This window comes from Pseudopodoces humilis, chromosome 9 (genome assembly GCF_049639895.1).
Source record: "Pseudopodoces humilis isolate 2021_Gansu_Grassland_sample_001 chromosome 9, ASM4963989v1, whole genome shotgun sequence".
NCBI classification, from domain to species: Eukaryota; Metazoa; Chordata; class Aves; order Passeriformes; family Paridae; genus Pseudopodoces; species Pseudopodoces humilis.
In genome coordinates this window covers 11541273-11565651 of record NC_142208.1, presented here as the reverse complement: position 1 = coordinate 11565651, position 24379 = coordinate 11541273, and the positions used below count along the sequence as shown (strand labels likewise).

General features: G+C 39.1%; 1 protein-coding gene across 3 annotated transcripts in view; it reads right to left on the bottom strand.

The window, feature by feature from the left end:
• The window catches only part of RASGEF1A (RasGEF domain family member 1A), a 154608-nt gene that overhangs the window by 79083 nt on the left and 51146 nt on the right, over positions 1–24379 (bottom strand). Inside the window, exon 1 of one of the 3 annotated variants that reach the window (XM_088059790.1) lies at positions 15885–15981. The exons of the other annotated variants lie outside the window; for them this stretch is intronic. The gene's annotated coding sequence lies outside the window, so the exon portion shown is untranslated. Of the gene's footprint in view, positions 1–15884; positions 15982–24379 lie in introns of those variants that run through there. 3 annotated transcript variants of the gene reach the window in all.

Below are 24379 nucleotides of genomic sequence, written 5' to 3'. Positions count from 1 at the left end.
ATGTTAATTTTCCCCTCTATTTCTTTGCTGTCTTTTACAACTGACAAAAGACATCAGCTACTGACATGCAGATAAGATATGCAGAAGAAGGGTACTGAAATTTGAGAACTGACAAAGAAAAAAAAAAGAAATTTAAATAAATGCATTTCCACAAATCCTTACAGATTGGTCTTTAAAAGACAAATTGTTTTTCCTTTTTTTTTTTTCTCCTCCCCCTGGTATTTTTGCCCATTCTTTCAGGTGTGCCTTCTAACTGTAAAAAAACAATGTCCCGTTTTGCAGTCTTTGCCATTTCTTAGAATTTTGGACTCCTATGCACTATGAAGTGCAGACTATATCCATATTTTATTAAGGCAGGCAGGAAAAAATTGTGCTGCATAGGTTTTGTTTTATTCAACCAATTTCTCCAAGACAGCTTTAAAAACGCTTAACTCTTTATAAAAGAGATGTGCTGCAAGCACATTGTATACTGTGAGGCGCTGTCTCCCTCTGAAGTACTTCCATACCCTGGTTGCCATGGCAAGAGAGGAAAAAGAATAAAAAATTCCTGTAGCGAATACCTTTATAATTCCAAAATCATTGCTCAGCAGGGCTGTGTGCTCAATAACTCACAAAAAATCATGTGGGTTTTTCGGAAGGCTGTGAGGGAATTTCTCCACTGCTCCATCTCGTCCTGTTCAGCCAATGGCACACGCTGCCGAGGGGCAGCAGTGACCCAGAGGGGCAGCTGGTGGTGGCTGGTTTTTGGCTCTGCCGTGGGTGTGAGCATGTTCAGAGCCTCAGGAGGAGAGAGGCTGCTCCCCTGGCCATGCAGGCAGTGGGAAGAAGCAGTGGGATGGAGAAGTGGGATGGAGCAGTGGGATGCAGCAGTGGGATGGAGCAGTGGGATGGGGCAGTAGGATGGAGCAGTGATGAAGCAGTGGGATGGAGCAGAGGGATGGAGCAGTGGGATGGGGCAGTGATGAAGCAGTGGGATGGAGCAGAGGGATGGAGCAGAGGGATGGAGCAGTGGGATGGAGCAGTGCTGCTCCCAGCAGCAGCAGTGGCGTGGGAGGACAGGGAAGCTGCACCAGCCCCCTGTGCCTCCTCCACATGGAGGAGGAGAGATGGGGGCAGCATGTTTTTCAGCTTCAGGATGAGTTTTTTGGCAGCTTCCTTTTCAGGGAAGGGTCCCTGAGTCCACATGGCTTGTGGCTTCCAGGAAGGCTGAAGATGCTACCTTTCAGTCACCATCTTTCACACACATGAGAAGTCCTCTCTGTGCCAGGTTCCAGCTCACATCCCTTCTGGCATCCTAGCAGGCCTGAATATCCCAGTGTTATGCTGTGTACAAATACACAAGATTTTCAAAAGCTCTGGGCTTTATGCTGGAGCTAGGGCAACATTTTTACTTAAGGTATTTGAATACCTTGTTTTGAATTCAGGGTACTGATCTCCAATATCCTGACTACTTTAAAAACATCCCAAGTCCTCCTAAGCCATAGGAATGTAATTTTTGAAGCTTTTCCAGAGAAGCCTGACCCAGGGGACCTGGTACCAAATAAATCATGTCAGTACTTACAGCATTTTTCAGAGTTCAGGTTGAGACCTGCAGTAGAGTGATGGCATTTTGAGACTTTCAGTGATAGATGACAGTGCCCACAGTCACAGCAACTTGATGCAGCATCCTACTGCTAGCACCATCTGCTACAATTTTTAAATATAGAAGGGGATTTTTCTTAGTCAGCATGTTTCTGTCAGAACGAGCTCTTCATAGGCCTAATCTGAATGCCACCACAGAGCTTCAAACTTCATCATCTTTCTAATGGAATAACCCAGTCTAATCTTTTCAAAGTGTTTGCTTTTTCTTAGCAAATGGAATCAATTTTTACTCTTCAGTGATTTCTGTGGCTGTGTCTGCACTTATGTCTGAAACATTTCCTGTCTATCATTTGTATTTCTATCAAGAACAGTTTTAGGGTCTGAGAAGTCATCATCAGCTGCTGAAATATGTGGATTCAAGCCTTTTTGCTTGAATATCGCTACCATAAAGTAAAATGTGTGAGGATGTCATCAAACAGCTTACTTAGCTTCATCTCACCCCAATTTTCAACTGATGGGTAATAAATGAGTATGGAAGCAATGCTAAAGGCCTGGCAACTATCTGCAAAATTCCAGGTAACTTTTCTAAGATTGTTTAAGCATCTGTCACCTAGAAATCATGAATGTTAAAAATATTTATAAAGCATTCTGAAGGCCACAGATGAAAATACCTGTTTGTATAATATTGCTTGTTGGTAGTTAAGATAGTGCTGTGCAGGTCCTGATCCCTCTCTGCTTATTGTGCCAGAAAAGCTTGTCATCTGAAACTTCCATAGCTCACACTGTCCCCTGCATCTGTACTGGTCATCTGCATGGAAAAGGGCCATGAATGTGAGGATAAACAGACCTGGAGGCAACAGCAGTACACACTGAGGGAAAAGATTTTTTTTCCCTTAGCTGACAGAAGGCTTAGGCCACCATCAAATGAGCTGGTTCAATCTACTGTCTGTATTTCCCCCTCCCTCCCTAGGAGACAAAACTGCTCTGCTCACATCTGAAACTTTTTACATGCAGGCTCAGAACAAGCTCAGGCGGAGTCCAGGGTGGAGTGCCACTGCTCATTTGCCCAAGTTTTTGAGGCATAATGATCTTTGAAGGAATGCACAACTTATCCTTACATTCAGAGGCCTTCCCTCACCTCCTCCCATGTCCTTTGGACCCCAAGGAAGGTGTGACACAATAGGCATGTCCCGCAGGGTCGACACCCGCACGCCACTTCTTCCTCTGATTGTTCCCCCACAGCTGTTCTGCAAACATTTCCTGCCCTTCCTGCCCCTGAGTAGCAGCTCAAGACACTAAATGTACAAGGGATTGCTCACTGTATAAGTGAAATACAACTTTACAGATCTATGTGGTGTTTGCACATCTTAGGGCTTTAGCTTGGTCTACTTAAAAAAAAAATTAATGTTTAGTCTTTGTTAAAATCTTGCTAAGAAGTTGTTTGTTTTGCCAAGATGAGTGCCTGTTTGTCTTCTTGAAATGTTTTAGGGCGTGGTTATACTGCATTGACCTCAAATGCTTCAATAATTTGAGTAGGTAAACAGATGACTTGGAGCATGAATTTATTTGTGTAGCAGTCTATAGTGCTCCTTCCAGAGCTGTTAGTTCCTCCTGCAAACATACAGCTCATTTAGATGTTGAACTGAGAATTTAGCTGTATATTAAATTAAGAGCCTCCTGAAAAACAGCTACAGTAATCATTCTTCATAGCTACATATCATGTCTGACACATAAAATGATAGAACAAAGTCACTAGCTGAAGCCTTGGACAGCAGATTAAATGTATGACTAATAAAGCCTGAAAGCCAAGATTGGTGACAGACATTATGTTCATCCTGGCCAATGTGAGTTTAAGAAGCCAGATATTATTTTATTTGAAGAGCCTTAATGAGGAAAAGAGTGGGAATCACTTACTAGCAGAACAGAGTGTGGTAGATGCCCTTCGGTGTGAACTTGTCAAACCTGGAAGGGGTCTGATTTGATGCTTCAATGTCACTTGCTCTCTGAATTAGCACATTTGCAAAATAGAAATAACAAATCTCTTTTTCTGCATCTTCTGTTCAGCAGATCCCTCTGCAGACACCATTCCTTTGTTGGGGATTTTTTACCTTTGTGAGTTAGCAAGCTTCAGCCTCAACTAGCCTGTTAGTGCTGCAGTGAGATGGAAGAAAAACACTCCAAGAGAGGTGACTGCCATGAAATATAATGGCAGCAAGTGTGAGTGTTGAAGCTAATCTCTAAAATTTTGTTCTAGTTTTGAGATTCGAATTCATTGTTAGCCCAATATGATTGAGAAGAAGGGCTCAGTATCTGGATTTTTTCAGAAATCTAGTTAAATTTCCTAAAATGTTATGCACAGGGCAATTACAGAGGGCTAGAGAGCAGAAGGAATGAATGATTATAGGATACTCATGATAAAAAGAACCTCAGATAAGTATATATTCTTCCCTGTTGTGCACTTGTTTTATTTTTTTGCTTTGCTAGAGTTCTAGTCTGGTTTCAGTAGTCAGTTCAGGTTTCTGTGCTTGCCTTTATATTTCAACAGAGCACTAATATAAGAGTAGCAAATGCATAATCTGAATGGTGGGCAACTCAATGAATCCTTGTGAGAGCCAAGATAAGCAATATTTCTTTAAATCTGCACACTATTGTTAAGCTATATAAACCACATTTAGCACCAAACAATTAGCTGAGTGGTTGGAAACAATTTCTGTAAGCCTGCATGGCAATGACTAGAGTTCCTGGCAAAATCAGAATTCTGACTCAAGTGGTCCAGCACAATTCCAATGATGATTCCAGTTCAAGAATTGCAGCAGTTAGGAGCTCAAACACAATATTCATAAATATGAAGCACGTATTTCTGTCTGTGAAGACTGCATTTCTGAGCTTCCTATTGACAATGTTACATTTGGTAAGACATATTTATCTGATTTGAGAAATGCTGAGCTCTGGTAAGGTTGCAATGAATGTTGAACTTGCAAGGAACCCACAGGTGATCTGTGAGCAGCCATGGGCTTCACTGACTTGTTTATCAGCCCTCTGAATTGTTGGTAAGTTATTCTGTAATGAATTCTTGGGGGATCTCCATCAATCCTGGCCACCTCAGGCAGCTGCAGTGCAGACAGGAGCTGCATTGCAGGAGTGAGCACTGGAGTAGAGTTGATGCCAGCTGACACAGATGATCAAATGGTCAAATTGCAGGGGATATTTAGCACAAATTTTACAGCTCTGCCTGCTGTGAAAAGTTTGGGGGAAGCTGAAATCCTCTATGTGAGCTCAGGAAGGAAATATTTTTAAAGCTACACCACTGATGGAGACATGATAATATATTGTTTCCATATAGCTCCTATCAGTAAATTATAGCTGTAAGAAAGTTGCTAGGAGATAACACTGGACACTGAAGGATTCATATTTTTGAAGCAATTGTCACTAAACTGACAGCTGCTGTACCATCTATCTTGGTGTATTCGCTTTTGCTGGGTGATACAAAGATAAATGCACAAAGGAAAAAATGCCTCTGCTTGTGTATTGTTAGGTATCAGTAAATGGTCTTTGAATAGCACATGACCTTAATTTCTGGAGCACAACATTCTCTAATGCACAGCTCATGAGTTCAGTTACTTCTGTATTTAATTTTTATTAGTTTTCTATTGTTGTGTTGTATTTCCCACCTACTGCCCATCATACAGTCATAAATTATGTCAATGTCCTATTTTCAGTCTCTGATGAAAACATATATTCCTATGTAGATTTTTTAAGATTCAAATCAAGGCTACTAGAATAGTTACAAATCACTTTTGAGGCAAAAGGAGAAAGTTTACTCCTAAAAACTGTTACCTCCTTGGCACATTTTAAACTCTGAAATCCCCTTGATTTATATCCTTTTACTAAGAAGGCAAGTAATGATGAAATTTTTCAGGTGTTCAAATTTTTTAATAAGTATGCACATTTATTTGGGGAAGAGTTCCAAAACACAGGTACTTTCCTAAGCTTTCACTGAGCTTTCACCTGCATTCTTGACTAGAAGCTTCTCCACATTCCTGCCTTGAGCAGAGAACTTCTGCTATTCAAGAGCAGACCAAAATCACTCATTTCTTTCCCCAAGTCTGGTTTGTGCTCTGGTGTGGAAATTTGAATTGGTTCTCCGCAGGAACACATTTGTTCTTAGCTGATGTTCCAGTTTATTGTCTGGGTAATGACTATAAGTGGGAGAAGTAAATTTTATACTTCAGATCTCTTTCTTTTTATTCTTCTTTATAGAACCTTGCAGGGCTTGAAAATTATCCTGGTTTTACCTGATGAACTCCAACAGAGCACTATTAGGTCAAGAGCATTTACTTTTTAAAATCAGTTATTTGGAAGATAAGGTGCCCATTCAACAGACCTGTCTCCCAAAGCCACCAGGGTGATTGACAGATCACGGTCCTTGGAACTCTTCTCTGCTTCACAAGTCTGTTTATGAATGCTTATCTGTCTCCAACAGATATAATGAATCTTTCTCCTGCTATTTAGGATCCTGTTATTTGTACCTACTTTTTATCACCAGTCACAGTAAAAACAACATTTTCAGTGTACAATTTCTATAACCAAAATAATATAATCACAAGATAATCACAAAAAATGGGTGATGTAAAATCTGTATTTTTTCATTTTAAGTTGATGTTGAAAATGCACATGGAATGGAATAATAATTGGGTTCATGGCAATTCTCTTAATGTAACTCTACTTATGATGACATCAAAAACTCAAAACTTGGCAAGGAGGGTTTTTAAAATTGGTTCTCTGCGTATTTACTGATGGACAATTTCTCAGTTTGTGATAATTGGTATGGATATATTTTTACATGGTTTTATTTTAATTTCAGATATTTCTGGTAACAAATAATACATTAAAGTGGCTGTTGCCTAGAGTGGTGCCATTGTACTTTGTAGCAGGCCTCTATAATGTGGTTAGGAGAGGGCTGACTTTCTATTTCTGGCAGATTTTCCAGGTGGAAGTACAGGTGCCTGGGCTTCACACCCTGTGCTCAGTGAGCCATGAGGCTCTGGAATGGGGAAAATAAATGTGTGCTGGGCTTGTGAAACTCCAGATGAGCCCTACAGTATCCCAACCTATTTGGGGCTATCTATGAGTCCAGCTAAGTGATATTTTTCTCCCCTAGAATGATGACAGCAGCTACAGCTGCCTTTGTCAGATAAAACACTCTGTTCTTGATCAAAATCAGAAAAGTTTAGTCACAGTTGGGTGTTTGCTTTGCTTTCTTCAATATAAATTGCAGTCTAAAAATGAACTTTGAAGGAATTTCATCTTACTGAAATGCCTCCTGTGGATTTTCTTTCCTTCTTTTATTTTGTATTGAATGAGAGGTTGTTGAAATTGATTTGTTTCTATGGAGTTTTACAATGCAAGTAAGTTATCAAAATTTTTAACAAACTAGTTCACTGCTGCTGACACTGATTTCAGTACAGTGTGACACATTAAAATTTCTGGGTTTTTTTCTATTTCTTCCAAGTGTGAAGCCTGTATTACACATAAAATTACATTTGCAGTGTTAAGTGTTGATAAATGGAGGCCTTCTATTTTAATGTTACTTTTATAGATTAGTACCTTTTACAGCAACTTCTGTTTCTTTTACATGTGTATTATTAATACTTTCTAGTTACTGTGGCACTTTTTCTCTGGGTTCTTTGATTCACTGAAGTGTAGGATAGCTCTCTTTTCTGAGCATGACTACTTTGTGAAATTTTGGATTGTTACTTTTTTGGAGAAAGAAATTAATGAAGAAATGCAACATCTAAAGAGTTGAATGCTCTCTTGGAAAAACAGGTTTCCTCAGTCTTTATCCCACGCAGATACTCTCATGGTATATGTGTAATAAAAAAATAGGTGAAAAGGCTGTAGGATTTTGCTTTGTTTTGTATAATGTTCCATCTTCCTTCTGTTTGACTTGGCAACCTTAGCTAAGTTTTTCTAACATGCTTTTTTCCTGTTGTTGCCTATAATGTATGATTGAATGACTGCACCTATAAAAATTTGTATTTCCTTCTTTTTTTGTTTTTTTCTGCTGTTGCCACTTAAATCTTGTTTACTTTTTGTCTCAGTTACATGGAGGAAGTTCTTTCCAGTTTGCAATAAATTCAGAGAATGAGAGTGTTTGCTCTGACTTTTTTCTTTAACCTGACTAGCTTACATAATACTGTATGACTTTTTTTGTGCTGCTTATTGCCTGCAAAAGTTTAGGGAATGTTGATTTCCTCTATGTGCTTTGTTCAAACAACTATGCAAATAATTCCCCTGCCTGAAAGTAAATGAAAAGTTTTTTTTGTTTTTAAACATCTGTCTTCAATGGTTTGATAAAAATTCTGCTGGAGCCCATGTAGAATGGAAATAAATTCCTGCAGCTTAGGGATGCAGGATTTTCTGGGGTGGTGGTGATTTGTGATAAGCATGGTAGAGTCCTATCTTCTGAAAAATATTCTGAAACCACCAACAGATTCTACACAAGTCCAAGATTTTTGGCCTCTTTATGGTCTTAGAGCTTAGGGGAATTTAATTCAGCAATGCTGAGATACACATGGATTCTTTCAGTAAAAGAATTCAAATTAGAATCATTAACTAGAAATATATAGGTATGGTTTGAGATTCAAAACCCCAAATAACAATAATTAATGTTTCAAATATATGTCAGTAAACAGCTCCCCATCTCACTTTGCTGTGGTGTTTCCTAGCAACTGCTGTGTTTCTCTGAACCTGTGTTGCCTTGACAATGCTTGTGGCATATTGCACATCTATACAGGGCATTTTGTTCAAAGGCCTTCACAGGCCAAGAATGCATTTGTGAAACATCCCTGAAATGCAGCTGTAATTTGGTAAAAATGAAAAGCCAGTAGACAAAACGCTATTGCATGATTTGGTGAGAGGGATGGGAGAATGTGAAACAGGAGTTTGGGCTGATGCTGGCAGGGACCCCTTTATAAATAACAGAGAGAAAGTCTGGCCAAAACTCACCCTTTCAATGTTTGAGATAGCAAGGTGCCTTTCAGATGGTGAGGGGAGGCAGATGAATAGACAATGCTGTTGGGGCATCTCTTGAGCAGGCCAGTGAAGCCCAGCTAAGTTATTGTTATTACTGCTGTGCTCTTGGGGACTGTCACAAGCCCCTAGCCCTGCTGCAGGCTGTGTTACAGCTCTGAACACCCTTCCCAACCCGTGCTCACCTGTGTGCCCGAGGCTCCAGCCCTCTGCACTGCTGCCCTCTCTCTGGTGAGCTCTGTCTGCCTCTCTCACCGGCCTTGACAGCTCCCACATCCTGAAAAAGCAGCTCCTGTATCCCATCTGCTGCCCTTTGGCTTTAAAACACAGACAAGGTGCTGCCCTTCTGAAATCTAAATAATATCATCCAATATCTTGTATGTAGGGCATCTCACCAGGCAAGTTGCTTTAAGTTTATGTGTTTCTGTATTCTAATATTAAGAAATTAATACTTTTGCTGTTACCTGTGGATCTGGCCAAAGATTTGCAAACATTTCCCAACTCAGGGAAAGCGGAATTTGTGTTTAGGGTGACTGTTGGGTCCAGACAGGGAAAAATTGCTTTTCAGCTCCTCTATCATGATTCTGCATTAATATTATCTATCTAATTTTCTATACATTCTCTTCCTAGGAGACATTAAAAGGCATGAACACTTAGATGCATTTAATTGTATGTTTCTTTCCATTTTTGCAGCTTTTCTTTCATTCCATTTTTGTTTGTCTCTTTTCATTTTTTTGAGGAGAAAGAATTTTGAAGCCTAGGGCTCTTGGTCTGGAACTGCCCATCATTTAAACAAATTTGCTATGGATTGTGATTTAACATTTCACTTTGTGTATTTTCTTCAGAGGAATTCATGCTGTTTTGCATCCCATGTAGTTGTAGATTTCCTGTCTGTTATCAGATCATAAGACTTCCTTCTGAGCTTTGAGTCCTTCAGTACTCTCCAAACTTCTGTCATTTGGGATGCTAAAAAGTAGGTTGAAATTTCAATGCTAATTTGTTACAAAGAAATCCATGAAAGGTGAATAAATCAGCAAACTCCTCTTTCCATCACGAGCCCATTTTAATAACATGAGCTTTGTTAAAGTTCAGTTTATGAATCTGTTACTCATTGCAGGTTGGCTTGGCACACTACCCTAGAAGTGCTGCCTTGAAATCAGTTCAAGAGCTGAAAATAAGTGTGCAATAAGGATTTTAATGGAAAGTCAAGCAAATATTATGGGTCGTTATCTGATTGAGCTACGTGGCTTATCATTTTGGGGCTACATATACCATATATCTGCATTAGTGAAATGTCTTTCCACCTTTGGGAAACAAAACAAAACACCTAACAACCAAACCCAACCACGGTTTGCATTCATTGGAGTATCAGCTGAGAAGACAAAGCAAGGAAAGCAATTGCTTAGGGAATTACTGCTGGCTCGGATGCAGTGGCTGAACAGCAAGGAGTGAGCGACCACAGCTGCTTCTGAAGCCTGCTCTGCTGACTTTTGTGCTGAACTGTTTCCACCCTGTGATTAATGGTGAAGTTTATCTTATGGAGCCGTCATTTTGACATCTTTCACTTGTACAGCAATCACTTTAAAGAAAATAAGAAAAAGGGGGGGGGATTTAAATTGGCCCTTTTATTTTTGTAATCAGGAACAGGATGCCCCAGCTCTTAGCTCAAACTGACCCATTATGTACATTTGAGAAATGAGTCATGGTCAGAACCTCTCCAAATAGGTTCTGGTTGGTGGGAAGACAGACAAACTCAAATTCCCAGATATAAATGTGCTTCAAAGTTTTTGTATGATAGTGAGATCCAAAGCAGCAGGGGAAGTACTTTGAAGTTCTTGGTTTAGAGTTCGTAGATCTGCTAAAGTGATGATAACTTTGGGATTTGGTTTTGGTGACATGGTGACACCATCAGATGTCAGTTAATGCAACATGTTAGGTGCTTTGCTACTGAGGAAAAGTAAGGAAGTTTGTTTTCAAGTCTAGTGCCCTCTGTCTACATTTTCAGTCCATTCTTTTTAGAGCCTGATATTGTTACTCCATTCATTTCCTCAGAATCTGCTGTCTTTGTTTCATAAATATCTTACTGAAAAAACAATTATTTTGGAGCATGCTGAGTTTTATCAAATTATGTTCTTTTCATTTAATGTGTGTTTTCTTTTAAGGCCTAGACCAAGGTTCATGCAAGGGTTTCTGACTCTGTCTTCTGGTGTCTCTCTAATTCTGTATGCACACTGTGTTTGAAATGTGCCTCCCTCCAGTGTGAGAAACAAATGATGGAAAGCCCCAGGCTGCATAGTGCAGATCTCCTTCCTCCTGTTTGTGATTGATTCTACTGTTTTGTTTTGGGTTCCTCTCTGCCACTCACAATGCCATTTCTGCAGCTACATTTCTGATCTCCTATCTAAAGCACTCACTCCTGAACAGAGATTACACCCACTGAACAAAACCTGAACCTTTACATCAGTCAACAGACATTGACAAATGGTGAGGTATGGGCCTTATTTGTCCATGTGAATGATTATGATTGTGTAAAATTGAAGAGATGTAGATTCATTTCCCTTATTAGAATTTGCCTTCTGCATTTGCCCAGAATAAATTTTGATTCTATTACTAAATTCCAGAAATATCTACCAAAAGAAGCTACTTACAGGAACAAATATTCTATCACAGTTATGCTTCTGCTTTCATTGCTTTTGGTTTTCCACAAGGAAAATGCTTCTTGGTTACAAATTTAGCAGATGAATTGCAGAGAATTAATTTCTGATTTACAGCAATCTCTTCCATGGGATATGCAGAGCACAGGGGTTTCTGCCTCCTTCTCTTGTACTCCACAGTGACACCATCGTTTGCCATTTCATTGGGGCAAAGAAATTGATTCCAGTGCCTTTCTCCTTACTGCATTTTAGTCAACTCAGTTAGTGGGGTGATACAGACTGCATTTATTAGATGGCATTTATTTTGAACACAAGTACATTCCAATTAGTTTCTAGCTAAATGCTTAGTCAAAACTGCAGTCTTTTGGAAAGGGTGGTCTCTGAGACAAAATATTTGCTAGAAGCTGCTTATAATTCAAATTGGTGTTTATAGCAGTGACTGGATGTGCATTCTAAAAGAATATCTTCTGTGTTTGTATCTTGCCCTCCATCCTCAGTACCTTCATAACTTTTAGAGTGGGTAAGAAGGAATTGTAAAGCAAAATATGAGCACAGCAAAAAAAACACAAACTCTCTCACAGTGCTCTCTTCAATGAACCAAAAGTAGAATCTGACTGATCTAGTAAGAGGCACAGTCAGAATAAAACCAGGGTAAACTGCAGCACTTCAGTAGGATTTATGAAAAAGCTGATGCCTGCACCCTAATTCTGATTCCAGCATTTAAAATAGCTAAATATTAGATTTACTGTTATATATGTTTTAACATTTTCTTGTTCATTGAGTATTGTTTGGGGAGGGCTTAGAGCACCACAAAGATAGCAGTTAAAGAACTTATTGCTGTGTTGGTGATGTTCCTCTTCTGCTCCCATTATCACATAACCACATCTTCAGTGTGAATGGAGGGAAGAGAAGGAAACATGTCTGTATTTGCTGGATTATTTGCAGTAAATAAGTCAGCCACTACACAACTCTGCCAAAATTTTTCAATATTGTACTCCTATATAAATCAGATTAAAATTAATGCGTAACAGTGTTGTTTCCTTGGGATGTCTCCCTGAAAAAATGAACTTTTTGGTAAATGTTAAATACAAATATGTCTTTCTATAGGAGGAAACTTTCAAAGTCTCAGCTTGAGGTTGGCTTGTGAAAGGATGTTATTATCTATAAAACTGAACCTTATGGGGAAAATGTAGACTACTAAAATAATGAGTATTTGGGATTATATATTTTAAGGACAAAAACCAGATTAAAATAATAGGATAAATCATGCTTTTAAATTTGATTTACAGATTTCAGACTTGGTCTAGAGGGTTAAAGGATAATATGTGCTAGTGACCTAAGGCTGAAGAGCTGTTAAAAATCTCACAAATCTTTGCTTCAGGTCTATCTTTGTGAAAACTCAGCTCAGTCCCTTTGTGGTTTTTGAGGCTGAAGCATCTTCTTGCTACTAAAAAAGTAATCCCTGCATGTAATCCCTGGGGATAGTGGGGAGGACAAGACATTGCAAATAGCCTATTAAAAATAGCAATAAATAAAACAATCACCAGTGTTATGCAATGAAAACATTCTGAGTTAGTTAATTCCAGATTATATTAAGAACTATAACAGTATTGCTGAATGTTGGTGGCCATTTCTGTTTCAGATGGGGGGTGGCACCCCAACCAACCAGAGTGCAAATGCAGCACTTGGACATATGAACAGTAAGAAAAAGCAAAGCAGAGCTCTGCTTGTCTGTTGTCTAACTGTGATTCTTCAGGAGCTTCATCTCAAATACTTTAACTGGAATGACTTGTGGCTGGACAGAAAGTGGTTTATTATGTTATTCAGCTTTAGTGGTCTATAGTTTGAAGAGCAATAGGATCAGCAAACTTGCCAAGAAGGGAGTTAACAAATAGCTGTGAAGTACTTCAAAATAGTTATCAATAAAATTCATCAAAGGGGAGATAATTTTATCAATTTTCCCAGGAGGGATTAATAGGTTTCCAGGTCTACTTGCACTCCCCATAAATTTCAGACCTTGTAACAGGGATTAGAAAAGCCCTGTTGTGATACCAAGCTGAGGGAGGGGAACTGGCAGAGTTCAGGCCAAGATGACACTGGAGAAGACAACAGCAAATTCCAAATTCCTGCACTAAGACTAAAAACCACAAGTGCAAAAAAAAAAAAAAAAAAGAAAATAAAGAAAAGGGGTCAAATGAAATGATGGGCAGCAATCATCTCCCCCTGGTCCTGCCAGGGTGTGCACGTGGCAAGGCTGGCCTGACTATGGGCACTGCCTATAAGGGAATGCAGAGCAAGAGCAAAGAGTCCAAGGAACTGCAAGAGAATGACAGAGATTTTTAGAAAATGTGTTTTATGAGGGTTTGAGGACCTGTTTGGTTGGATTTAGGGACAAGAGCAGAGTTTCAAAAATCTGAAAAATATAAGGAGAGAAGTATTCTCACCAAGGGCAGGACAAAAACTAAGTTGCTTAATTGCAGCAAGAGAGATTTTAATAACAAATCAGGAATACAAGTTTTGTAGATCAAGCTGTATTCCTGCCTCTTTAGGAGACTGCAAAATAGCTTTCCTTGGAAGTGTTTAAAAATGGATTAGATGGATATCTGCAAGGATACTAATTCAAAGCAGCAGTTAGCTTAGATCCTCTCTTCACCTTTCCCTTCCAGCTGTGCCTTGCTACATTTCTGTGATCTTTAGAAGAAATTCACTGCATTATTTATTCTGATAGGAATGGCTCTCTTCCATGTGTCAAAAAGAGGGTACCTGAAATTGCAGTTTGGGTTGCTGTTCTGCTTGACATGCAGCATTTGATTTTATTTTTTGGCAAGTAAGGTGTAGCAAAAAGCCCTTGGGAAGTCAATCTTGTAAGGGACCAAGTTACTTGCCGATGTTTTGTGAATACTGAAGGAACTCCAAGTATTAGTCAAGATTAATTACTCCTCACTTTTTCTACTGAGAAAGTATTTACATCTGAAAAATCTGCTGCAAGAGCATGCAGTGCCCAATAACACAAAATAAACAAAGAATAATTTCTTGGCTTTGGAAGGGATGGTTGGAATTTATCATAAAATTATATATATATATATAATTTTAGGTATTTATTTGGTATCAGTTCTTGATTTTGGATGAGAACAGAGGAGGGAATCGTACAAACACATTACTTTGCCATTTTCCAAATAATGTAGTGGAAGTTTGTGGCATCCATAAATGAAACTTGTAGACAACAGTGATTTTTGATAATTTGCAGTAACAGTTCAGAAAAATATTAATTTCAGTAAACTGTAATGATGTTGCCCTCTTGATAGCAACTCTAATTTTCTATCCTCTCATTGCTACATGTTCTTGCAGGTGGACCTTACTGCAATTGTTAACCTAATATACCTGCAACTTGTTTAATATTTTTCTATTAAATTCAGAGCTTGGTACACAGGATTGTGTCTGCTTAAGATTTAAACCTTTTCAGCACAAACATATTATAGTACAGAGGTGTGATCTTTTACTTAATTAGAAAAGTGATTCATATTTATGAAGGAAAATTAAAAAAAAAAATCATAAAACTCATTATGGGAGAGGATGCATCAGGACCCCTTTCTTTTATCTATTGTACCCAATGTCAGCAAAAGTCTTAGTTATTAGCAGAAAAATGCCATCAGTCCCTGTTAATTTGGAATCTAATAGGAATGTTGCTGCTGGTTAGCTCATGTTGATGGCTGAAGGAAAATAAACACATAAATAAACACATAAAATAAAACAAGGAAATAGTTTAGATGTGTGTGATTCACAGGTGGTTGTAAAGGGTTATTTTGAGACCTGAAAGTAAGGCAATATTTTCTAGAATGTAATGCAAATTACTGCCCGTGGATGTTTTCTTTTAAATTTACTAGTAATACATAAACTAAACTAGAAGCTTTGTCTTTACAAGGTTGTGCTGTTTTGCTGTGCCTGAGAAAGCTTTGTCTGCCCTGCTGTACAGTGATTCAAGAAAGCATCAGATGTAATAGGTCACAAATGTTATATCCTGGTGCTTCTCCCTACTCTCTATCAAATTAGGGGTGTAGCAAAATCAAGTAAAACTAAAAGTATAATTAAATGCATGTGGTACTTAAAGTTACTGCTTCGCCAAACTTAGTTTTTCCAAGCAATATCAGATGGTCTAATTTAAAATAAATTAATTTTTTTTTTCCCAAACTATATGCTAGGGGGAAAGGATTAATGAGACAACTATCTATCAATAGAGATTTTTCTTCACTGCACCTACTGGAATTCTTTCAGTTGTAAACACACTAATGACTTCTAGTACAGTAGCACACTGTTTACTTTACTATAATCTCACTGAGATGAAGGAAACTCCCATTACAGTCAGGTTTTCCAAATGCATTATCGTTTCCTTTTGTGGATAACCACACTAAAATCCCTAATTCTCAGGGGTTAGAAGACTTGGCACATTCTCATAGGGAGGTGCCTCTCTCCGAGCCAACATCTCAAGCTCAGCTTAGGAAAAGAAAACTCTGCATTTGCCATACTCTTTTTGCCATGCTCTGTGCTTCCATAACTGTATGCCTCATTTTTTTCCAGTATATAATATTCATAGTAGCCCTTGAAGAGTGCAAGACTCACCCAGTTTACAGCACAGTGAGGATTCTGGAAGTGTTTTAGAGCTCCCCAACTTCAGATCATTCAGTGAAGCTGTCGCCTTTCTCACAAAGGGCTGTTGAGGCTTTCTTGCTGAAAACAAATGTGCCATCAGAAATGCGCAGGAGTTAGTCAAGGAGTAAATTTGTCACTTTCCCCCACAGATTTAATGACATAATTGTGAGACTGCAATTCTCCTCACTGGGTTCAATAACCATGAATCTTGCTCTTATCTTTCATCTTCCACCTGAGCTACGAGGTGTTACGCTGCTCAGATAACGCTTGACTTGCAATAAAGGAGAAGGTGATCTTGTATAAATGCAAAAGCAACCCTGCAAAAGGAGTTTAATGATACTGGTAAAATTAGAAATATGTTCTTCCCTCATGGTGTTATAGTAACGTGAGTGAAAAAACAGCTTGTTCTACCAATTGGGGTGTGATGGTATAAGGCCATTTTCTTAAGTAAAATGGGGTGTTCAAGTAGGTTGTTGATAACTTTTGGAGGCAGGAAAATTTACAAAAATTGTTGAAATTTTACATGGCAGTTGGCCAAAGTATTTTGATTCTTGTGTGAAATATCAGCCTGCAGAACCTGGTATTAAGTATGACACCTTGAGCATGGCTGGCAGGAGCTCTGATGGTTCCATCCTCGCCCACTTCAGCTCACAGACAGCTCTGAGACCACTGGGCTGCAGTGGCACTTTCACCTCTGCTCCTTTGGTGGGTGAAAGGTGTGGTTGAAAACACTTTTTTATTTTAAATTACAAGAAGAAATCAAGATCTGTGTGCAAAGAAACCATTTGGTTCTCTGCACCTGTAGAATGCACAGAAATTGTGTTTCTACAACTGTTAGTAATGTTCTTTACTTGTGCCAACTGGTCATTTGCAGTGCTTGTCTAAATTAATTCTTTATTTGTAATTTGGTAGTAATTATTTGACTAATTTCTTCTCTTTTTTTTATGTCTTCAAACTATCACTGATGGATGAAATTTTTCCCAAATGTGTTTCACAAAGAATGTATCAAATAAGTTCATCAGATCACTAACAAGCAATTGCGAATATTTGGTGTAGGAAAACTGGCTGAATATTCTGTCCCAGATGTTCTGATGCAGGAGGTGTTTCACTAACTTCCAATAAGGTTTACTCCTTTGCACTTATTATTTTTGTTACTTCACTGGAAGAGCTCCTTGCTCAATTTGGTGTGAATGCTTGCAAGAAGTGAACTCTGTTTATGTGAATTGTGCTGCCAATAACTTTATTCATTTAGAAATGCTGCCAGTAAATAGACTATTCAGCAAAAATAAACACAGATGCTCATACATACAATGGAGATTAATCTAAAATTTCTACTAGTATTCACAGAAAATTATTTTCAGTATTTTTGCAGACCTATTTGCAGTAGTAAAATAAAAATTATTTTTCTCGTTGCAGATACTATGACTGGGTGCAATGGATGTTGTGCATATGCTCTTGGTCACTGTCAGAGACCACCTAGCAAATGTCAGGGATTTATTTTAAGTAAAGCTTGCTAGTTTTTGGGGGAAAAGATGTAACACTAACTATTTTAGAGTTTTAAAGCAGTATGAAGAACTTCAAACAGTTTGAGCCCCAAAAGGTACCAAAAAGGGCAGTTTTTTGTGTTCATTTAAAATCTGTCTATGATCAGGAATTTATCAGATCTTTCCTAACTTTCCTTTCCCAACTTTGATTAAATAGTAACCTCATGGGCATTTGCATTTGGTGAAGTGATGGTTGTAAAATGGCTGCTATTATCTGATAGCTCTGTCCTCCAGACAAGCACAGGAAATATGGTAGAAAATAAATTAGGTGAAAATCATTCCAAGATTGTTTTTTGTCTTTTGTACCATGCTACATAAATCTTTTCCATGTACAAAGTAACCTTAGTCATGTAAATTTAAGACAAAGGAATTGTGACTAAAACTGCAGATCACTTGAGGCTTCTTTGGTGCTAATTAACTTACTCAGCTCAGTTGGCTGGCAGATTTTAATCACTGTAAAAGCTCCTGTGGATATTTTAATTTGTTTTCATTTTAAAAGCAGAAGCATATGTTTTTTTAAAAGATGTATGGCTTTTTCTGTATTCATTTGAGAAATCATAATGTTTTCATGTACAAGACATACATTTAGTTTCATAATCACTCATTTTCAAACTTAACTCCTTGGAAACACTGACAGAGTTATGGTGCCAAAAACAGTCAGCATATAACTTAATTTCCTGAAAAACTTGCCTTTTTAACCTTAATCAGGGAAAAAAAAGCGTGTTTGCCAGTATTTATAATAAAATGACCCAGATAACAGTACAATCTCTTAAGCTTTCAATATATACTGATAAATTTTTGAAAGACAGGGTTTCTCTTTTTTAGAATTTCAAAGTTTTTCCTTTAGTAACAAAATAATTAGAATAACAAAAAATTAGAACAAAATCCAGGGTGTAGTTGGTGTGCCTTCAGACATCCTCCTTCAGATCCTGCCCTCTCTATGCTATTCTTCAGATTCTACCCCATCACCTATATAAGAAATTGCTACCCAATCCAACTCCAATTGTTCTCTAAAATGTTTTTTTTAATTGAAATAGTTGATGTAGACCAACCCCTTGTGATTGCAGGCCCGCATATTATATTCCCTTCTGTGAGTAGGTGAAAAAAGGCCATGATCAGGCAAGCAAATTAAATCCTCCTGGGCATGATTTAGTTGTCTATTAACCAAACTACTAATGATCCAAAAATGAAACTTTAGAAAGACATCTTGATATGCATGCTTTCATGAAACAGATGTGTAGAAGTATTTCCATTGCACATTCTGCATGTGCATTGAAGCCTTGACAAATAGGTTTGCTTCTTTCCCAGTTTATTCCATTCTTTCTCTGATTTCATATCTAGCTTTGTCCTACAAGGCAAGAGTGGGAGCATCAAAGTTATGGATATTTCTCTCTATGAATTCTCTGAAATCTTGTTAAGGAAAAATGTCCAATCACCACTGATGAGTCCAGGTTCATATGTTAGAGTTTGCATGTACTGACTGACAAATAAGGTTCAAAATACGGTGTCCATGTCTCATTTACCGAGTGTTATTACCAAGTGATATTTTCAAGTGCCAAAGATGGATTTAGCAATGTTTTAATACACTTGGATTGTCTTTCAAAATTTTATTATAAGAGCATGTAAGGTGTAGTTTTAGAATGTTGATTGTGCTGTTTTGATTCACTTTAGTCTCACTACTGTTTAGTATCACCATCACCATTCAAAGTAGTTTTAATTTGGTGTAAATTGTTGAACAAAAAGTAAAAAGAAAACTTGGAGAAAATTTCTGTGTAGAGTGCTCTTAATCTCATTTCACACGTTGCTTGAAATTAGAGTGTTTGGTGAGATAGTTACTATTCACCAAAAGATATTCCCCCCTCATCCCAAGCCCCAAAACACTGCAGTAAGATAACCTGCAATATTCTGCAGCAAAATAATTCCTCTGCGAGGTGGTAACAGCGGGAGGGAACCCAGAAAAGAGCACATCCTTACTGGCTTTCTGTCAGATCAGTGTTGTTTGCTGTAAAATATGTAAGGAGACCTCCATGTAGGTGTTTTTCTCCGAGCCCCTGTGGCAGTGCTGGCGCACACCCAGGCGAGCTCTCTGGAAGCCCGGCTGCAGCTGGGCTGAGGCTCTTACTGCAGCAGCATCCCTGGACTGGGATGTTCTTCCCATCTCTGCTGGAGGGAATGGGTTTTCTGTGTGCTCTGCCAGTATAGCCTGGCCTGCTGATATGCCTGTCATTGTCCTTTGGAGGAAGGAACATGTGGGGAGGAAACGGGGCCTCGGTGGTGCTCGCCCTCCCGAGCAACCACATCTGTGCTCAGATACTGGGGAGCAAGGGAAGCGAGGATTTCCACCCATTGTATTTAGGGAATGTCTTCCCTGATTACGAAGGCTCTTAAGTATAAGTCCTTTCCTGCATTTTCAGTTAAAATCTAGTTTTATTGCATTTCCATTGGGGACCACCTCAGTTAAGACAGTGTCAGCTCCATGTAAGTTTCTGTTATGCTGAAAAGAGCAGAACTCTGCTCAACACAAGCATTGCATCAGAAAATACAGCTATAGCTTTGGCTAAATGAGAAGGGTGTGCCACTTGCTGTGACAAAATGAGCTTCAGTGTGACTGAAGAGAGTGAATATATGTGTCTGTATTGCTCATTCATCTGCATTTTACAAAATTGTCTCTTTTTTATTTGTGATGTGCATTTGACTGTGAACATATTAGCTGCATTTGTACTGGATTTATTTCTTGCAGCAGTCATCAAAAATGTTTCTGAAGGTTCACATTTAGTCATGATTGCACACCTGGGAATGACTACTAATATAGTAGGATTTAAAATTACCTTTCTGGATGATGATTAACACGTAAGAGCTTTACACATCAGTAAAAATCCATATTGCCCGGAAAGTTAAGGAGCAAATATATCTTAAAGGAAAAAAAAAACAGGCCAAATGTAGCACACAGGGCATATTTATTCAAGATTTCCATGTGGCAGAGGACAGTGCAAGGTTGTCATGCAGGGAATAACTGCATTGAGGCAGTCCTCTTGCAGGGACTAATAAACCTTGAATTTCCTCTTGGAGTCCCTGTCTAGCGAGGCATGCTTGCTTCAGAAAACCCAGGTGGCACAGCTCCTGTTCCTGGGAGCACACTGTGCTGGGCACCAAGCAGACATCCCCAGGTTTTGCCCATCCACCTCGGATTTTCGGGGCTGTACCACAGGCTGCAGCGGCCTCTGTTGGAAAATCGCCATCTCCTGTGACTGCCTTAAGCCAGCGCTGTCCAAACCCTGGCAGCACCTCCCTGCAGCACCATCCCTCCTTCCTGCCTTTGCAAGGGGACATTGTCCTTGCTCCTCGGGCTCCTCCAGGACACAGCAATTCCCCTGGCTGCCTTTCACTTCATCCCTGATTAACTGTGCAGCATTTCTTCAGGAGTAAGGAAGCCTTTCCTTGTGTTTCATGCTGCAGTAATGCTGAGAGCTGTAATGCCATGCAGAAACCCCAAGTATTAAAGGCAGCACATTTTTGCTTTTTGGATGTAAATCGATCCTCTCTGCAAAGATGTTTCAAATGTGTGGCACAGCTGGGGAAGCTCAGTATTCAGCATGATCTCTCTGAAGTGATAAAAGTAGGGGCAGATTCTGGACTTGGTTCAGGTTAGGATATCTCAGCATGCCCTGCTTTTTGTGACATCCAAGTGATGTAATTGATATGGCAGTGATAATATACAGAATGAGTGCTCTATTAATAACTTCCCTTTAACAGCCACTTAACCCAGAACCTTGGCTTGGCATTGCAGCCTCCACTGATAGTGCTCTCAGCAAGAGTACTGACAGTGTGTCTTGAAAGCTAATGAGATGCCTGGGAACAAATGTTTGGCAAGATTGGCAACTTTTAGAGGTTTATTTCAGGTGCAGTTTGTCCTGCTGTAAGAGATGTGAAAAATATTTACCCCATGTGTTCTGGCTCTTTTTCACCCTTTCTCCCAGTTCTGTGACTGGAGTGATTTCCCTACCAAATTTGCAAGGGTATTATTAATCTCTTACCCTCTATATCCTGTAATAAATAACACTGTAACCATAGTAGAAATCCAGTTAATTTTTCCTTCCTTCCTTCCTTCCTTCCTTCCTTCCTTCCTTCCTTCCTGCCTTCCTGCCTGCCTTCCTTCCTGCCTTCCTTCCTGCCTTCCTGCCTGCCTTCCTGCCTGCCTTCCTGCCTTCCTTCCTGCCTTCCTTCCTGCCTGCCTTCCTGCCTGCCTTCCTGCCTGCCTTCCTGCCTTCCTTCCTGCCTGCCTTCCTGCTTTCCTTCCTGCCTGCCTTCCTGCCTTCCTTCCTGCCTGCCTTCCTGCCTTCCTGCCTTCCTGCCTTCCTTCCTGCCTTCCTGCCTTCCTGCCTTCCTTCCTGCCTGCCTTCCTGCCTTCCTGCCTTCCTGCCTGCCTGCCTGCCTTCCTTCCTTTCTGCCTGCCTTCCTGCCTTCCTTCCGCCACTTCCACCACTTCCTTCCGCCACTTCCGCCACTTCCTTCCTTCCGCCACTTCCTTCCCTGTACTCTGTTAATTTCTACTTTTTCTGCTTTGTGGTCTATAATTTCCTTAATTTCTCTGTATTAAACAGCAGTGTGTATGTTAGCAGTGCCACAGATGCAGTCTGTACCAAAGTGTTCTAAAATGTGGTAATTTGGGTAGAAAAATGTAAAAAAGCCACCACAAACCCCCAAATCATAACTGCAATAAATCATTTTTGCCAATCCCAAAATAAAATGAAGGTAAAATTACATTTTGTCTTTTGAGAATTTTAGCATTTTATGTCTTGTTAGAATAAAGTCTTAGTCACTTATTTCCTTAATGTGTTGGTCAAGTCTTAATTATGCTTGTACACAAGGTTTCCTGAACTTACTCAATGGAAGGATGAGAGAAGAATACATGAGAATAAATATTTTTAAGTACATGGGTTGCCTTTGGTGCAAGAAAAAGTTACTAGAAGCTTTCCTTGATGCAGTGGTTCAAAACTGAAGAGTGAAATGCAGATCTTCATCTGAGGTATGTAGTTCCTCACTTGAAACAGTACAGGCAGCTGACAGTCAGGCTCTGACACCTCTGATTCTGCAAATACTCAGAGTCTAAACTACTTTAAAATCAGTGTGATTTAAGCATGTGATTTTAATGTTAATTGCATGTTCAAATGCTTTGCAGAATTCATGCTTGAAGAACTTGAGTAGAACACATATATTGGAAATAGCTCTTACCAATCCTGCAAATAGTGTAAGTAGTTTTACAGTCCTCAGCCTTTGTAATACTCTTGCAGGACTGAATTCTGACCTGGGTCAAAGCCTATGGTTTTATTCTTATCCTTGGATTTTTTCACCTTTTGTTTGTGTTTTCTGTTGCATAACAAGTATTTTAGTTCTAAATTTTCTCAGGCTTTTTTCTCATTCTTTTACACTTACATTTAGACATAAAGTAGATGCCTGCAGGGAGAGGAAAAAGGAAGGGGGAGTACAAGAAGTAAAACGAATCATGCCTGTGCATGAAGAGGGATGTGGAAGCTATTTATACTGGTATAAATACCAGATTAGTAGGATTTAAAATGTTACTGTTCTGTAGATTTTAAAAGGCCTTATAAACTCTAGGTTAGTTTTGCTTCACTTCTTTCAAGGTAGACTTATTTAAGAAGACAGATATTTGCTATAATTTTTAATAAGATTTATAGTACATAATGCTTTTCTTAGACTCATAAACCATTTCCCTACCCACTGCTTGCTCTTTGAAAGAGGGGCTGTCTCACACTTGCCAAGGAGAAGTGGCTTTTGTGCTTCTCCTCTGACTAGCTCTCAAGTGATTCATTGCAGATTGGTGGGCTCTGCTCTTGTGAGTCCCCAAACACATTTGGCAATCAGTTTGTGTGATGCACTCACTACTGGATATGGATTTGCAATTCCTTATGGAAGAGGGAACTCTTCTTGTCCTATTTCTCCCATGCTGTTTGTGTTATGAGGGGGAATTTGTTTTTTCTTGCTAAGTAAAATAGTAACTTTTATTATTATGTATTTGCCAACAAATTCCTGGAAGGGCACAAAAAAAATTGTCAAGATGTATTGAAACATGTCTCTGTGCTTCTGAGTAAAGGTCTTTCCTGTCAGAGCAAACAACACAGTCCTGAAATGCGTGATGCCATTCTGGAAGTTATTTCTTATACATAAATCCTCTCCTTGGTCATGTTACCAACTGGCACTCCTCTTTTATTAGGTAAATACTAAATGCAAATTAATCTGCAAAGCAGTCTCTGGAGGAGAGCTCTCTTCTTATTAATCCTTTCAGACTTCTAGCTCTGTGTGGTAGTAAAAAAAGCAAATGAGGCTTTCTAGGATTGTTTAGCACATGGACAATTCTGGTACACTGAGAGCACTGTGCTATATATAAGTTCATTTCCTTATTGTGTCCTAACCTAGGAAGTTTGATTCAGTTGATACCAGGTTTCCTTTGCAGATGTCTTAGAAAAGAAAAACATGTCTGTCTCTCTCAACATTTTGGCATACAATTTATTCTTCTCTTGACGTGCTTTATTTTATCTGTTCTACATCAGACATGTTTTTTGCCTTGATGATTTTCTTGCCTGTGTGGTGAGAGCTAAATGTCAGTCAGTGTGCATGGCAAATTACTTTTCTCTTGTGTAGATTACCTTGAAAACACTGAATGTGTTGTTGGCAGTAGAATAGACTGATAGCAGAGTTGAGGAGGGGATTCTTGCAGAAGAGGGTGAAAACTGACTGCAGGCTTGCTCCAGCAGGGAGGCTCAAAACCCAGCGTAGGCCATTTGTGGTGCATGCCGAGATGTTGCAGTTGTGGGAGGGAGCATTTCTTAGTGAAAATTATTTGGGAAATGATTAGGAAATTAACAAGAATTCTTTATATCTCATGAGTGTACAACAGACACA